Below are 16,694 nucleotides of genomic sequence, written 5' to 3' on the forward strand. Positions count from 1 at the left end.
TGACGTGTAAAGTGCTTTAGGAAACGGGCTAAAACTCAAGTTGACAGCATTTCAAATTGAATTAATGAAACGCAAAATACATCAAATTAAGTCAGTTGGACAAATTCATGCTGCCGTGGACGTCTTCACCATGAAACGTTTTGTTTTCTCTGGTCTTGTCCTGTCAATCTCAGAGCTCAGGCACCTTTTAACCATCGTTAAAACCATGGTTTTAACCAAGCGGGACCGGGGGATAATTCTATGGAAGGTTCCTTCACCATACTGTTCAAATGTTCCTAAACTGGAGAACGTGTCTAGAACTATATCTCGAAATCATGCCACGTACAGGGTCAGTGCTGTGAAATGTGTCTGACTAACAGACGGGACCAAACTCGATAGAACAACGACAATAAAACAGGAAGGAAACCAGTTAAAACTCATTTTGACGCCTTTAACCTTTTTAGTTGTGTGAAGCCTTATTTGAGGGAGCGTGGGCGCAGAAACGCAGAAACTGATAAGGAGCGGGCATCCAAACAGTCATCCATAATGGATGGACCCCCTACCTCCTGGGTTAAACACTGCAGGAGGTGCGGCAGCCGGAGACCCGGTGCCACCTGAGGCCCAGACCCAGGTCCCCTAGAAGCTCTGATCCCCCGCCCTCCGGTCCACCTCGCTCCCCCAGGGACCCGGGACCAGCACACTTATGGGACTTTGCAGCTATTTAAAGTTTAATATCCTCTAAAGCCAGAAGAATGCTAATTTCTGTGGCCTGCTACCAATTTTCCCCTCCTTTCATTCTCCTTTGCCCCGAAAATTACAAAATCTGTTGTCCCCACGGCCCCATTTATCCCCCGGACGCTACAGCTGGGGACAATTAGGCACAGGAAGCTCGCCTCGCTGGGGGCGGGGGACGTATTTCGGGAGAAAGCGCTCAGGAAGCGAGTGACTGTTCCGTCCTTCAAGGGAGGCGAAAAAAAACGCTGGCGCATCTGCGGGGAAGCGTGTGGACCAAGGGGGGGGGGTCTGGGGCCCTTCTGGGGTCCCTTCACCCCTTCATCCCCCCGGATCCCCAACTGTGTCACCAGCAGCGGCAGCAGCGGCAGCAGCGGCAGCAGCGGCAGCAGCGGCGGCGGCGGCGGCTGTGAAGATTAGCCAAAACAAGAGGGAGGGGAGGGAAGGGGGGGGGTGAGGGGATAAAAGAGTGGAGGAAAATGAGAATAAAGAAAACCCCCTCCACCCCCCCGCCGCACCGCCTCCACCCCCCGCCCCCCCCCGCCGCGCCGAGCGTTTTGGGGCAGCACGGGGCCATCTCCAGTCAGAATAAAACGTCTTTGTTTCCTCCCGGCCTCGTCTCTTGGTGACGTCTCTCTCGTTTTGTCTGTTGTTTTGTTGGGGGTGGAAAACCAAAACTGACCCCCCACTTTCTTTTGTTTGGGGGATGACAAAAAAAAAAACACGGAAGAAATACTTTTTCCAAAAGGCCACGGCGACGTCACGCGCTCTTACTTTGAAAGGGAACGGTCAAGAAGGGACGTAAACGGGACTCGTTGATCCATGGTGACGTGAAGCCGACATTAAATAATCATGACAACGTTGATATTTATTGATATTAAATACCTGCAGAGAGCCGGCGTTGGTATTAAAGCACGCATACTAAATAAGCAATTCTGACTTTGACACAATACTTGCACGAACACAGCATCGATCGGGCAGTCGCCCCGAGGCGAAACAAACAAGAAAACTTGAAAAAAGATCTCACGGTAGCAGCGGGAAACCTCTCTTTGTATTGTCCCCCTCCCTCTTGCTTGAATTTTCCCTTCACTTTTTCCTCGTCGCAGCGGATTTCACTCGTGTACCGTTGGGCTCCATCATTTTGTGTCCGCGCACCCACACGCACGCACACACACACCCACAAGCACGCGCACACACACACACACACACACACACACACACATCGTTCTTAGTATGGGTTTTGAATTTGTCCCGGACGACAAATGGAGCATTTTGTGTGAAAAAGCAAACAGCCCTGTGTAAATCAAACCGCATCCGGTCCTCACTCCGGAATGACAAGCGTATTTATCGACTCACCGATTTACTGTCGACGGTTGGAAGTTGTTTCCTCTCCTGTCCGGGTCCGTCCCCGCCGCAGGAGACGGTCGGACGGGTGGGGATTGATTCCGTGAGGAGGTGGAGATGGGATTCTGCCGCGATAATGTTCGTCTCCGTTCTGATATCTGTCGCCCGGATCGATGCCTGGACTAATATGTGAGGGCGACTCCTTGGCAACTGGGCAACTAGATTTGGACGCATTCGCAACCAATGTTGACAATGGGCCTGGTTGGCGGTGTTCGGCCATTTTCCATATGTGAAAAAAAAAATGATAATAATATTATTTAATATATTAATATATATTAATATAATATATTGAAATATTGAAATATGTATTATAATTAAATAGGATCATTATCACTCAATTATAAAATGATTCAAATTCGGCAACAATTTCCTCAGTCCTGGCAACCAAAAACAGCTGCATGGTTGCCAACCTGAAAAACACTTCCAAAAAGCACATTTTGTTTTTGGTGTTTGTGAGCGTCCAGCGGTGGTTGTGGTCTGGGTGGCTTGTGTGCTCCTGGCAGTGAGAGCAAGGCTTTCAGGGTGTACGATGCACTGTGACATGTGGTCATGGGTTCGGCTCCAACTTTTTATCTGAACCAACGCACACATCTTTCAGGAAACATCAGCCTCAAATCGTCAAAGTTTGGAGGACCCCCACCCCCCGACTGATCTCTGAGGACCCTCTACGGGGGACTGGCTCCCCAAGTTGCGAAATCACCGCCTTATACTTAAACACCGCTACGAGATATGCAGAGCTCGGAAAAAAACCAAAACTGTTAAATTCCCCTCTTCAACTTCTTACCCACAGAAAAAAATTCCATTAACTTTACCAACGTTATGAAGCGAAGCCTCCGTCCTTATTCATCGTCATTGTTAGCGAAGGTCGCTGGTGGGCTCCACGGTGGCTGCAGGTCCTCGAATGTCTTCGGTTGGTTTCGTAGCATTGGGTCTTACAAGTCATTAAAGGGCCTTCAATCTGAATTCATGAGGTATTAAGTTCAACAAATCTGTGGGAAAAAAAACAAGTAGTTTGGGTTAGATTCATTCCGATTCCTTATCACTTGACCTGAAGGAACTGTTGAAATGGCAGTTCACAGAACCGTCAAGCTCAAAACCCTAACCCTGTTTCTTCCCAATACTAACATCTCTGTTCCAAATCTATACTATTCACCTGCAAAACGTGACTGAACCAGCCAGAAATTTGTACTTGAAACGTTGTATTACATAGGCTTTGAATTATTAGTCTCCTATTAGTCTCACTTTCCATTCTGAAGTGCAATCGGTGCAATTTACATAACCCTGTATCAATCAGGACTGCTCCGACCGTTTATTTGTGTTTTCTGTTCATTAACTCCAGACGAGCGTAATTGGAGGCTTCGGCGTGGCGGTGGGTATCGCTCTCTCGCCGAGAGATAATTCCATGGATCATCCATTTCTCTGAATTCTCTTATCTTCCACTTTCTCAAGATAAACGTTCCCCCGACCTGGCCATTACCCTTCTTTTCACATCGCACACCGTTGCATGAGATTATCTCTTGATGGGAAGCGGCTGAGGAGCCGTTAGGTTATTAGTCACATTCCTTCATTGTATTCAGTACTTTTTGGACAGTACGCATTACACAAGACACGCTGCAAGACCTGTGAAAATAAGTACCATCTGCCTCACACTGGACCTGTTGAAAATGAAGGATAACGTTTGGAAAATCCTCGTCCATGTTTCGACCGGGTCCATTATACGCCTCGGCCGGGGAGATAAAAAACGACATATCCCATAATGCAACGGACTCAACTTCAGTCCACGAGAGATGAGCCACTGAGTTAACTCCTCATCATTGCAGTTATCGCTCAAATGATGATCATCTGAGCGATACATTCGAGAGATCAGTTCACGTCCAGGTCAGTGGAACGTTTAGCACGACTTCTGGCTTGGAATGTGACGGGGAGAAGCTGGTTCATCACGTTTCCTCATTGTGGTTTATTCTAACGCAACATGTCGCCTCCAGAAATGGAAAAACTCGGGTTCAGTGAGTAGAAATTTACTCCGGGATTTGGAGGCAACCAAACGGACCAGCCCATCAGTGCAGTGATCAGTGGGTGGAGAAAAAAACATGGACACTTCCTGAACCTGGAATAATACACCAGTACATAAAATATTTTATACTTGCACACTTCCTCCATCTCCAGAACATCTGTACAGACCTAGAAAACATGATACACATCTCCATAGACCTAGAGAGACCTAGATATCATGGTAAACATCTGCAAAGACCTAGATATCATGGTAAACATCTGCATAGACATCATGGTGAACATCTGCATGCACCTAGATATCATGGTACACATCTGCATGGACCTAGATATCATGGTACACATCTGCATGGACCTAGACATCATGGGAAACATCTGCAAAGACCGAGACATCATGGGAAACATCTGCATGGACCTGGCTAACTAACTAGTTAAATGATGGCCAAATGTAATGTCTGTCATAACTTTATAACGCTCGCCGTATAAAACGGTCGTTCTCTCGTGGTTTACGTCTGTACTTTTTTGTCAAGGTTCTCGCAGCGCCGAGGAATCCAAAATGCAGACCCTCCTTTGGGGGCAGTCAGCGGTTCGTTGACTCTCCACGATGACAGAGCAGATACATCAGCATCCCCCTGTTGAAAAAAACATTTATTTGGAGGATTAAAATGAATAAACTGGAGGTTGAGCTCAGCGCTGACAAGGTGCGATTTGTACAATTTAAACCCGGATCAAACGGTGACGGCGGAGCACCTTGACCACTGGCTGGCGTGTGGGCGAGAAGCTATTTGCTGTTTAACCCCGAGGTGGAAAACATCGGCGCCCTGTCAAGCGGAAGTTGAGAAGACAAAAAGGTGCCTGCTGAATAATTGAAAAGCGAGGGGGGACATTTGAAGAACAAAACACGTCCTCCAGAGATAAATGCCACCTCAATGTGCTTCAGCGAGGAGGATGTTTGCAAGTCAGAGCTTCCACAATGAACGACACACACACACACACACACACACACACACACACACACACACACACACACACACACACACACACTAATTCCCTCTCCTCTTCTCCGTAGACAAAAAAAAGCAGCCTTGCTAATTGATTGCCACGGTGTCAATCAGCTCCTCGGGTCCTGAGTGCTCTTGTTGTTCCAATCAAAGGGGCGGATAATTACGTTTATTGATGCGAGGAAACCAGGAGACACACGTCAAGCTCTCCATGGAGCTCCATCTCGTCGTGAAGCTCCACTTCTCCCAGTGTTGACGTGTTAGACAGCACGTACAGCTCTTCATGGAACTCCAGCTCTACGTGAAGCTCCACTTCCTCAGGTCCTCAGGAACTCCAGGTCTCCAGGATGCTCCAGGTCTTGTTGGAGCTCCAGGTCTTGATGGAGCTCCAGCTCTTCATGGAACGCCAGGTCACCATGAAGCGCCAGGTCTCCATGGAACTCCAGGTCTCCATGGAACTCCACCACTCAACAATCTCTGGTGTTGACCTGGGATTCCATGTCCTCACTCTAGTGGCGCAGGTTGTAAAACACGTCGATCTACCTGTTCCTCCATCGTACTGAATCAGGCTCTCAGTGCTTTTTATTTCCCCACTTTCATGTTGTTTTGTGGAAGAAGCTTCATGTTCTCCCCCTGAAGCCCTTCTCAGTGTTTGGGGTCTTTTTTTTTTTTTTTTTTTTTCTTGCCACGGTATCACATTTCCATCTGATGTTAAACACTGAAGAACATTTTGGGAAAGCAGGAAAGCGAGCGTCTCCCCCTGACAGTTGTTGTTGAGTTGTTGACGTTTTTCTGTTTCACGTTGGGATGCTTTCCAGGATGCTTTCCAGGATGGTTTCCAGGACTCTGACCTCCTTTTTTACTGAAGAGCACCGACGTGTTTTATGTGAAGGTGGAGGAAACTTAAACATCTGATCCCGTCTCTCACTCCTGGGACGAAGAACACGTTAAAGAGAGGGATGGAGAGTCGAGCTTCTCTGGAATTTAAATGTGTGTGTGTGTGTGTTGAAGAGATCGGGGGGTAGAGAAAAGGGGATTGACAGGAGGAGAGAGAAGAAGAGGAAGAGAGGGAGGGAGACAGGAGAGAGATGGGGAGGAAATATATTTCACCTTTTTGTTTGATTATTGTTGTTTATGTATCCATCTATTTTACATTTTAAATGTTGCTCTTTGTGGAGCACTCTGAGTTCCATCTCCTGTGCGAATTGTCCTACAGAAATAAGGTTTATTATTATGGATAATAATAAATGGTGTATCATTGAACATTTCTGAAAAGCCTCATGAAACCTGCGTTTCAAGAGGAAGTGGGAACTGACAATGTGTGCGTGTTGTGTTTGTCGGTGTCAGTGTAAAACTGGTGGAAGCGAGCGACGCACTGCGGCACATGGGATCAGTGTTGTACCTCCACCGCAGTCCAGCTCATTTCCCCCCCGAGATGAAGAAGATATTGTTTCAAGGAACACACACACACACACACACACACACACACACACACACACACACACACTCACGCACGCACGCATGCACACACACACACACACACACACACACACACTATTATTTCACCCCCCGGTGGCCTGTGATCAACACCCAGGTGGGTTCAGTGATGGAGGGATGGGGGGATGGGGGGATGGGGGGAGTGGCGGGGTCCACATTGTCCCGAACCAGAAGACAAGATGGAATGATCGGACTCACACATTTCCCCAAAGACTTCATCTTCCCAGATACTTTAATGTGTGTGTGTGTGTGTGTGTGAGTGTGTGTGTGTGTGTGTGAGTGTGCACTCTCATGAGGATTTGTTCATATTTCAGTGTTTGTACTGTATACCATGTATCAGCATCTGTGCGTGTGTGTGTGTGTGTGTGTGTGTGTGTGTGTGTGTGTGTGTGTGTGTGTGTGTGTGTGTGTGTGTGAGTGTGTGTGTGTGTGTTTGTGTTCTTGTTTCAGTGTGATATATTCAGTGTGTACGTGTGTGTATTCCGATGAGTCGCCGATGTTTACCAAAACATCGCGATCTGCTGGAATTACTGCGATCAGGCGATTATGGAATAAATGTGTGCGCTCAAATGAAGGGAGCGGGTCCTGTGGAATGTTTATTTTGTACAAGTGAGCGTTTGATAATTAGTATATCTACTGTGTTACACTCCAGACTCAAATATGGAAAAAGAGGAAGGTATCATGTGCGACGGCTCGGCCGGTTCGGTTTGTTCGAACGTTACGTTTAAACTTTACACCGTGGCCCAACAACAGCGGTTGCACAGATATAAACGCATCGAGGTCGACGGCTCGGCTGGTTCGAATCGTTCCACTCCACACCCAACTCTAGAGCATCACGGAGGATCATTAAAATGACTCCTGCTGCTGATGCAAAAAAAATGAAAAATAAAAAGAACATCTGCACAAAATTTGGGGATGACTATTCATGCTTTCATAATTCATTTACACCGTGGCCCAACAACGGCGGTTGCCCAGATATAAACACACCATGGTCGACGGCTTGGCTGGTTCAAATCGTTCCACTCCACACCCAACTCAAAAGCATCACGGAGGATCATCAAAACAACTCCTGCTGCAGAAAAAACATCTGCATAAAATTTGGGGATGACTGTTGACTTGACTTGACTCTTCATGCTTTCATAATTCATTGACACCGTGGTCCAACAATTCCCATAGGCCAGAAATAAATGCATCATCTGTGACGGCTCGGTTTCTTCGAATCGTTCCACTCCACATCCAACACGAAAGCATCACGGAGGATCACTCAAACGGAGCGACTCAACTTCACTACGAGCCCAGGATCCAAATCACGGGATCAGGAAATCCCAAATCAGTCTGGTCCAGATTAAGATTTCCGTCCAATCAGACGTCGACGGAGCCCCGAACACCCCCCCCCCCCCCCCCACGCTCTGATCTCTCTCTTTCTGGCCAGACCTTCCCCAAATAACCAGCTGTGTGATCTCATTCATCCGGCACCTGGGCCGCCACGGGGCCCGGACGGCCCCGTGGCGGTAGGTGTCCTGGTGGAGCCCGACCACAGCAATCAAATGACGGGAAGACGAAAACGAAGAAAATGCGCGTCACCTTCATTTCAACAACAACATCTGGGGAATAGCCAACGACACTTTCACAAGATATTTACACCGCGGCCCGGCAGAAACGGTTGCCCGGTTGCCCAGGGCAACCAGATTTGGGCCATTGTCAACCATGTTGTGCGGCCTGGCACTCCATATGCAATCAAAATAATAATAACTGTAGTTACTGTGGTTATGTTGCGTAAAATTATGCGGGATCAGTATCATTCAATTATCACTTGAATCAAATTTGGTGACCATCAGCTGATGCAGGGTTGCCACCTTGGCAACCACTGAAATATTTGAGAAACAACCCTCAGTGATGTGGACATGATGACATGATGCAGGTCGCAACGCAGACCATAAGGACAGGAAAGCATCATATTTAACAGTATTACGTTAAAGAAAATCAGACCATATCCACAGTCGTGTCATAACGATATTGATATTATTCCCATATCAGGGCTGGATGAGACTGGGCATCGTTTGGGATTTAAGTTGATTAAATATCGTAATATTGCGAAATGGTCAAATGTCGTCGTCGGGGCTGAACCAGGGTATGAGGTCACACATCTACATGTTCTAACGCTCATGATGTCATGTCCGCGTGAGGAACGCGGGTCGCTCACCGCTCTCTCTCTCTTTCCGTGCGCCCCGCCCTCTCCATCCCTCCCTCCCGCCCTCCGTCCATCTCTTTGTCTTCCCTCTCTCCATCCATCCATCCCTCTCTGCTCGCCCATCCCTCCAGTCCATCCGTCCCTCCCGCCCTCCCTCCCTCCAGCATCACAGCGCTATAAGTGTCCATCAGCCGGTCGGAGGCGTTTCATCATACGCGTGATTAAAACACACGGAGGAATGCGGCCGATCTGCCTCCCTCCCTCCCTCCCTACCCAGGGGTGACATCATTAGCCCCCGTTCGGAGGCCTCAGTCTTGGGCGTCCGGGGGTCCGGGCGACGGGAGGAGGATTTGGAGGAGGTCTGGGAGGACGGAGTCATTAAAACAGTCCCTTCATTCATTATGGATGAGCTGCACCGCGGCCGTCTGCCGGGGAGGGAACCTCACCCCTTTGAAGAGAGAGAGAGAGAGAAGGGGAGAGGGGTGAGGCGGGGGAAGAAAAGATTAAGATGAGAAAGAAGGGAGGTGGGGCGGGAAGGGGGCCGGGCCCAACAGCGACCTGCACCAAACTGAACAGGACGGTGACGACACGCTGGGCTCTCTACGAGCGACTGGGTGAAAGGGACCCGTTCCACTCGTCCGACGCTTCGTCCGTTGGATCGAGTCGATGTGGACAGAGTCAGAAGTGTCGGCTCCCTCAGCTGCGAATGGACTTCTCACAAGAATAATTTAAGTCTCTCAAAATCATTTATTTAGGGAGAATGCAAAGTGAATAGAAAGTCACATTCAATATGAATTATGTCCAATGTAACTTTTTCCACATACATTTCATTCTCAGTCATTATTTTCCATCCAGCCGTGTGTCACTGCAGTCACCCAGTCCAACAAAACCAAAAAAAAAAAAACGACTCTTTGGCCGGAGTGACTCCAGATTCCTGCATCGTTTAAAAGATTTGTTCACGACGGACGGCTCGTTCGGAGTCTTGCATCCCTACGGGTTATAGTATTTTGGTCATTTCGATGCTAAAAAAGGGCGGAACAGTATGAGCCCTAAAGATGCAAACGTTCACACCCCTCCTTCTTCTTCTACCTCTCTCTCTCTCCCTCCCTCTACTTCTCTCTCTCTTGCGCTCAATTCAATCAAAAAAACTTTATTGATGTGGCTCTTTTGCAAACAATGGTAACAGAGAAGTTCAACTCCAGACCTCCACCCGCTCCCTCTCTCTCCTGCCCCCATCAGCTGAGGGTGAGTTATGACTTTAAAGTGTTTCTGTGTGTGTGTGTGTGTGGGGGGGGGGGGGGGGGGGGGGTCACCATGTGGTATGTGCATGCACGGAGCTAGCTGTGAATTATGGGATGGATTCTCTCACTTTAAGGCTGTTTAGAGGCTGCAGCGAATCAGGCCCCCATCCAGTAAATAAGATGAATGGAGCAATACACACGCACACACACACCTTTGGAATACCATATAAGCTCCCATAATGCTGTGCGTGTGTTTGTGTGTGTGTGCACATGCATTTGTATGTATGGAGTGGGGGGCAGGGTGTGTGTGCCTCTGAGTGTTTGGAGTGTGTGTGTGTGTGTGTGTGTGTGTGTGTGTGTGTGTGTGTGTACATGTGTGCCTTTATAGAGGTACAGTATGTATGTGCTATATTTGAAGATGTGTGTGTATGTGTGTGTGTGTGTGTGTGTTTGCTGACTGGTTAATGGGTACACATGCACAAGTTTGTGTGTGTCCTATATTTTACCCCATGTGTGTACGTGTGTGGTTGTTGATTTGTACATGTGTGGTTATTTCGAGGTGTGTGTGTGTATGTGTGTATCTTGATGATTTGTATATGTGGGCATATGGCCAAGTGTGTGTGTCCTATATGTTAACCTATGTGTGTGTCTTAGTATGTGTGTGTGTGTGTTATTGTTGATGTGTACATGCATAGGTACATACAAGTGTGTGTGATCAGCTGTTTGTCCTCATTCCTCACTTTAATGAGCAGCTGCAGAGGAGCCGAAATAATGATGCTCTCCTGATGAGTTGCCAGGTCCAGGGTAGAAGACGAAGTCCCCCTTTTTAAGATGCAACAGAGTTGAAAGAAAACAAACAGATGACAAGGTGGCCCCTCCGTCCCTCCATCCCTCCATCCCTTCCGTCCCTCCATCCTTCCATCCCTCCGTCCCTCCATCCTTCCATCCCTCCGTCCCTCCATCCTTCCATCCCTCCGTCCCTCCATCCTTCCATCCCTCTGTCTCATCTGTCCGTCCTAACGAAGAACCCACAAAGCACTTTTCGGCCAATTATTCTCCTCGTGCATCCTTTCCTCTTATCGCATTCGTTGCTTTTTGTTCTCCCCGTCTGCCTATTAGCCGCCGCCACCCCTGACCCCCACACATGATTAATGTGTGTGTGTGTGTGTGTGTGTGTGTGTGTGTGTGTGTGTGTGTGTGTGTGTGTGTGTGTGTGTATGTGTGTGTGTGTGTGTGTGTTGCATTTCTGTCCTTTCTTCCATCCCCTCTTCTTGTCATTAGTATTTCTCTTCCACCGCTACATATTTCTCCAGGTTCATATTGACAATCTGACACCAAGGTACAAGGAAGCATCGGATGATGAACAAACAAGCTCTCTCTCCCTTCTCTCTCCCTCTCTCTCTCCCTTCTCTCTCCCTCTCTCTCTCCCTTCTCTCTCCCCTCTCTCTCCCTTCTCTCTCCCTTCTCTCTCCCTCTCTCTCCCTTCTCTCCATTTATTGCATTTTGCATTTTTCATTCGTTGTTTTGTTTTTCCCTTTTCCTGCTGCTGCCTGTTTAGACGACAATGCACCAACTCTACGAGGACAAAGCGTCACCGTTGGATCCTCCTCATGAACACAAAGCGGGAGAGTGTCCAGATCCTCCAACGTCATCGCTGCCACGGCCCGATGACTCCCTGTGATCGCCACATTGGTGACCTTGCAAACACGCTGGTTCTTTCAGAGTAAGAGCGTGACCGGCCAATGAGCCAGGAGCGGACCCTCGTCCGTCCACAGCCTGTCTTGGACGCCGCGTTGAGTCACGGTGCCACACCCAAGCTGTGCCCAAATCACCCACCCCAACACCGACGCGCACTTATACACACACCCGTTCCAGTGCAAGTAACAACGTACTCGGGGTGTGTTTGCAGAGCCTGTCGTCGCAGCGACGCTTTCAAAGGCTTTGAAGGCCGAGGAAACGTCCCAGAACCTGACACGCCCCTGTGACACAGACATTCATTTCAGATGTAGACGTGGCGATACGTTGGCCATAGGTGAAGGACAAACTATCAAGCTATTAATGAGGCAGTGGTGAAAGGTTTGGCTCGTTTTGGAAACCGGAGTGACTGAGTGAAATCCTTTTGTTGAATTGCAAACCCTTCGTTTGTTTGATTCGGTCGGTGCCAGGAGAGTCGATTCTCTCCAAGTTGTGAATGGAATTCTCAGGAATCATTGCACAATTTTGTCAACATTTTTTCGTTCTGGTGGAATGCGGACGAACCGCTCGTGAGCAGCTGGATCGCCCCCCAAAAAAAGAACAAAAAAGAGCAGATCTTCTCATCGTCGGCCGCACGGCTTGAGGGGCATCGGCTGTCGCCTCTCGCCTCTTCTCGCTCGCCACCAACGAGTGCTGAGTTGGGCCGGCACGTCCGGCCGCCGTCACCGAGTCGAGCAAAAACCAAGCGCTCCTTGGGCGGAGCAACTCCGGACTCACGACTCGTTGAAAAAGATTTGCCCGTTCCTGATTCTGGCATCGCCAGGACGGGGCGACAGGAATGTGGCCCCAATAAAGTGTCGCAGTGACTGAAGTGAAAGTCATGTGAAGTCCTGGAGGTCAGATGATGATTCCGTCTGGGCCAACACACACACACACACACGCACGCATGCACACACACACACACACACCAGATTTATTCATTCAGTCTTTAAAATTAACGTGTAATTGGAGGGTCACGGCAGCGGTGATGCTCAATTAGCCGGTGGCCTCTCCGTGCGTCGGGGTGAATTGAGTGACAGGGGCCATGGTGACCTTATCTCGTGGCGTCGCTGTCACGAGCCCTTCCTCGTCCTCCTCCTCATCGTCTGGACAACGACGCCCCCAGAGGGCTGCTGATCGGGCTGACCGCACCGGACATCCCTTCATTTTGGGATCGCACTTTGCAGCTTGTTAGAGTCCCATTGATCCCGACTCAAAGGGTTCGCGCCTCCGTCCCCAATTACATTGTGTCTTGATGAAGTTGACTCCTGGTATTGACTCGTTCCCTCTGTCTCCCCACAGCACTCGGCCTCACCTTGGCCGATCTTGACCATCACACGGGCCACGTAGCTAAATCCCAGTAGATTAAAGAGACGCTGTTTAGAAGTGACAACTCGCTTCCATTACTATTATAATTGGTTCAATCGGGTGTGACAACCAACACACACACACACACACACACACACACACACACACACACACACACGCACAAATGCAAACACCAAATAAGAGCAGACTTGGAGACACGGTCGAGATTATTTGCGGAGCCCTTTATTGCTCTCAAAGTGGTTTACAAACCCCCAAAACCTGCACCTTCCCTTTGACGTTAACGATCCTCTCGTCTGAATAACGTCTCCATCATCTTTCAATCAAGTGCTATCGAATCCTGTGCAGCGAGAGTAGAGAACGGCTCCTTCATAAATCGAACTGGGCGATATTGACAAAATCTAAGATTATATTTTTGGCCACTACTTCGATGCTGATAACTTGACCAGATTCTGGGGACGACTACTGGTATGCATCCGTTACTATTATGGGGGATACGTGCGTTCAGCTGTATGGTCCCTGACCACTTCACAGCTGTCCAAGTGAAAATATCTGATATTTAGCCCCAGAAACTGTATAATTTAGTAGGCAGTTTCAAGTAAAGGGCAGTGTCAGGGGTGAAATAATTGAATTTAAAGGACTTCTCACATTGATAAGTATCATCAAACAAACGCTCTGATAAGAAAGGCTGTAATACTGTGACTTGTTCTCACCGCTGCTGCTCCATACAGACTCGTGCTACTGTGAAACCGCACATATGAGTTATTTCTTATCTCCTTTTAAATTCTCTCTCTTTCTTGACTGCATTATAATTTTTTTTTGCCTCTGCGAACGCCTGAATTTCCCTCCGAGGACGAATGAAGTGTTATCTTAAAGTAAATCAACATTAAAATAGAATGAATGAATGAATGAATGAAAAGGCGAATGCGAGCGGACACAGCAGTAACAAGGTGGCCCAGAGACGTGACTTTTCCTCCTATCGGTGCATGTTGTTTAATACTCCTCCCTTTGTTCCAGTGAAAACCTAAAAGACGTGTTTCATCTGAAACCTATTAGTCTCTGACCTCACAACCTGCTTGGATTCAACCCAGCATGTGTGTGTGTGTGTGTGTTCCTCTCCATGTACATATGTATATCTGTATGTTTATCTGCGTGTACATATCCATGTGTGAGCATATTTATCTCTTCCTTTGTGTGTGTGTGTGTGTGTGTGTGTGTGTGTGTGTGTTCCTCTCCATGTACATATGTATATCTGTATGTTTATCTGCGTGTACATATCCATGTGTGAGCATATTTATCTCTTCCTTTGTGTGTGTGTGTGTGTGTGTGTGTGTGTGTGTGTGTGTGTTCCTCTCCATGTACATATGTATATCTGTATGTTTATCTGCGTGTACATATCCATGTGTGAGCATATTTATCTCTCCCTTTCTGTGTGTGTGCGTGTGCGTGTGTGTGCGCGCGCAATTTTGATGCCTGTCATTAAGTGTGTCTGTTACAGTCCAGCCATACTCACATTTGCATTTCAGCGAATTTTACAGCCACCGTGCACTCTGATTAAAATCACTCCGAATAGGTTTTGCATCAGGATACAGGTAACCATGACGACAGCCACAAGCCAAAAACAATGCAACCATTAGCATTTCAAGTAAGGTGCTCGCAAAGGAATTTGGTGAAATGCACAAACAACACACACGCACGCATGCACATGCACACGCGCACACACACACACACACACACACACACACACACACACACACACACACACACACACACACACACACACACACACACACACACACACACACACACATACATTGTAGAAAGATATGATCTCTTAGGGTTTTTGAACAAATAAAATCTGGTTTGGATTGTCTTCATTGTACACCCCTGCAGCCATACATCCATACGGGAAACAAGAGGGAAATTGATTCATGTTAGAAGCAGGTTTTCCCAATGGAGAAAACTGGGTAGTGTCAATCATTAAATTCTCAAATTAAGTCCTTACTGTTCAATTCAAGGGATGGATGGATCAATCCTCCGTAAAAGTACTAAACATTGATCCCTGAAATTTATATTTTCCTTTAAGCCTCTTGTACACCTGTATTCGGTGAATATAAACTTGGAAAATTCTATGTTCAAAACTACTTTTGCTCCTGCTTTTGATATCACACCTTTTCTAGTCCTCACACTCTTGGAAAATGAAAGACAGCATGGTTGCTTTAAGGGTAATAGTGGCTTGTAGTGTACAGCAGTGCCCTGTAGGTGTACATTTGCGTGGTTCTTGTACCAGTGAGGTACAACCTTGTCAGCAGAGGTGAAAAACACAAACAAAGGCACGGTGAGCGTATCTTAGAGTACTGCTAAAGGTACAACGATCTACCTTGACCTTTTCTCAGAAAAGCCACAAAGCTGCTTCACAGTCCAAAGCCTCACATTCACTCTCTCAAAAACACACCTGAATACACGAATGATGGCAACACGCTCATTGGGAGCGCTGGGGGAGTTCGGTGTCTCGCGCAAGGAGCCTTGGACATGCTACCAAGCAGGCGATGCAGCCAGGAGTCCCCCACGACCCTCCCTACCCCCTGAGCCGCTGCCACCTTCAACGGGAAGCGCCAACGACAACAGCGCGTGATATCACCAGAAAACACTCTCGGTTGCTCCGACCATGGACGCTGTCTATCCGCTCGATTGTTCCGTGGATTTGAAGCCTTCTGGACAGCACTTCTGAAGCTCCAACAGTGATTCGTTTGGAAGAGGCTTCTTGGTTTGTCACAAGCTCTACAGATGGCTTCTCCATCAGTTTCCACTTCTTCTTCCATGCAAAGGTTCATTTCCAACAAAGCGTGAGTAAATGTCTGTGTGGTATGAAATACAAATACGAAACACCCCCCCACCCCCCCGCCACACACACACACACACACACACACACACACGTACACACACACACACACACACACACACACACACACACTCCCTAGCACATCTGGAATGGCTGCCACAGCCCGGCACACATGGTGAGCGTTAGGTCTCAATATGTCTGGCCAAGTAGAAGGAATACGTCATGAGCGCTCCCGTGTCAGGAACGATTACGGTGAACTGAAGGAGCGCTGTGCCGCGATCGGCCGAGCCAACAGGGGCTGGGACGGGGACGGGGGGGCAGCAGGGGTTACTTAAAAAATGTAATTTGTCAACCGCTACCTGCTTAGCTCCGCAAAGCCCCTAATCCCTTATGCACTATGATACAAAGTGATGGACTCCATCCTCAGGCTGCTTAGGGGATGCCTACCACTCTGGGCCAATCAACAGTACAGAACTGAGCTTCGGCAGCGGCTGTTCTAGCCTGACGGTTCTCAACACGGTCTCTGGGGACCCCCCAGGGAGCCCTTTGAAAGGTTCCGCGGGGGGTCCCCGGCAAAATGATTAAGAGTTGAACTTCACCGTTATTTCATGTACAGGACGTTGGCACCGTTACGGAATGTAGAATAACGACCGTTTGGATCATGGCTTCAGTGTTTCCTCCCTAACTAGACATATGTACGGTTCAGACAGGTATGGAGCTTTGGTCTAAATCATATC

The sequence above is a fragment of the Zeus faber genome (genome assembly GCF_960531495.2).
Source record: "Zeus faber genome assembly, chromosome: 18".
Classification (NCBI taxonomy): Eukaryota; Metazoa; Chordata; class Actinopteri; order Zeiformes; family Zeidae; genus Zeus; species Zeus faber.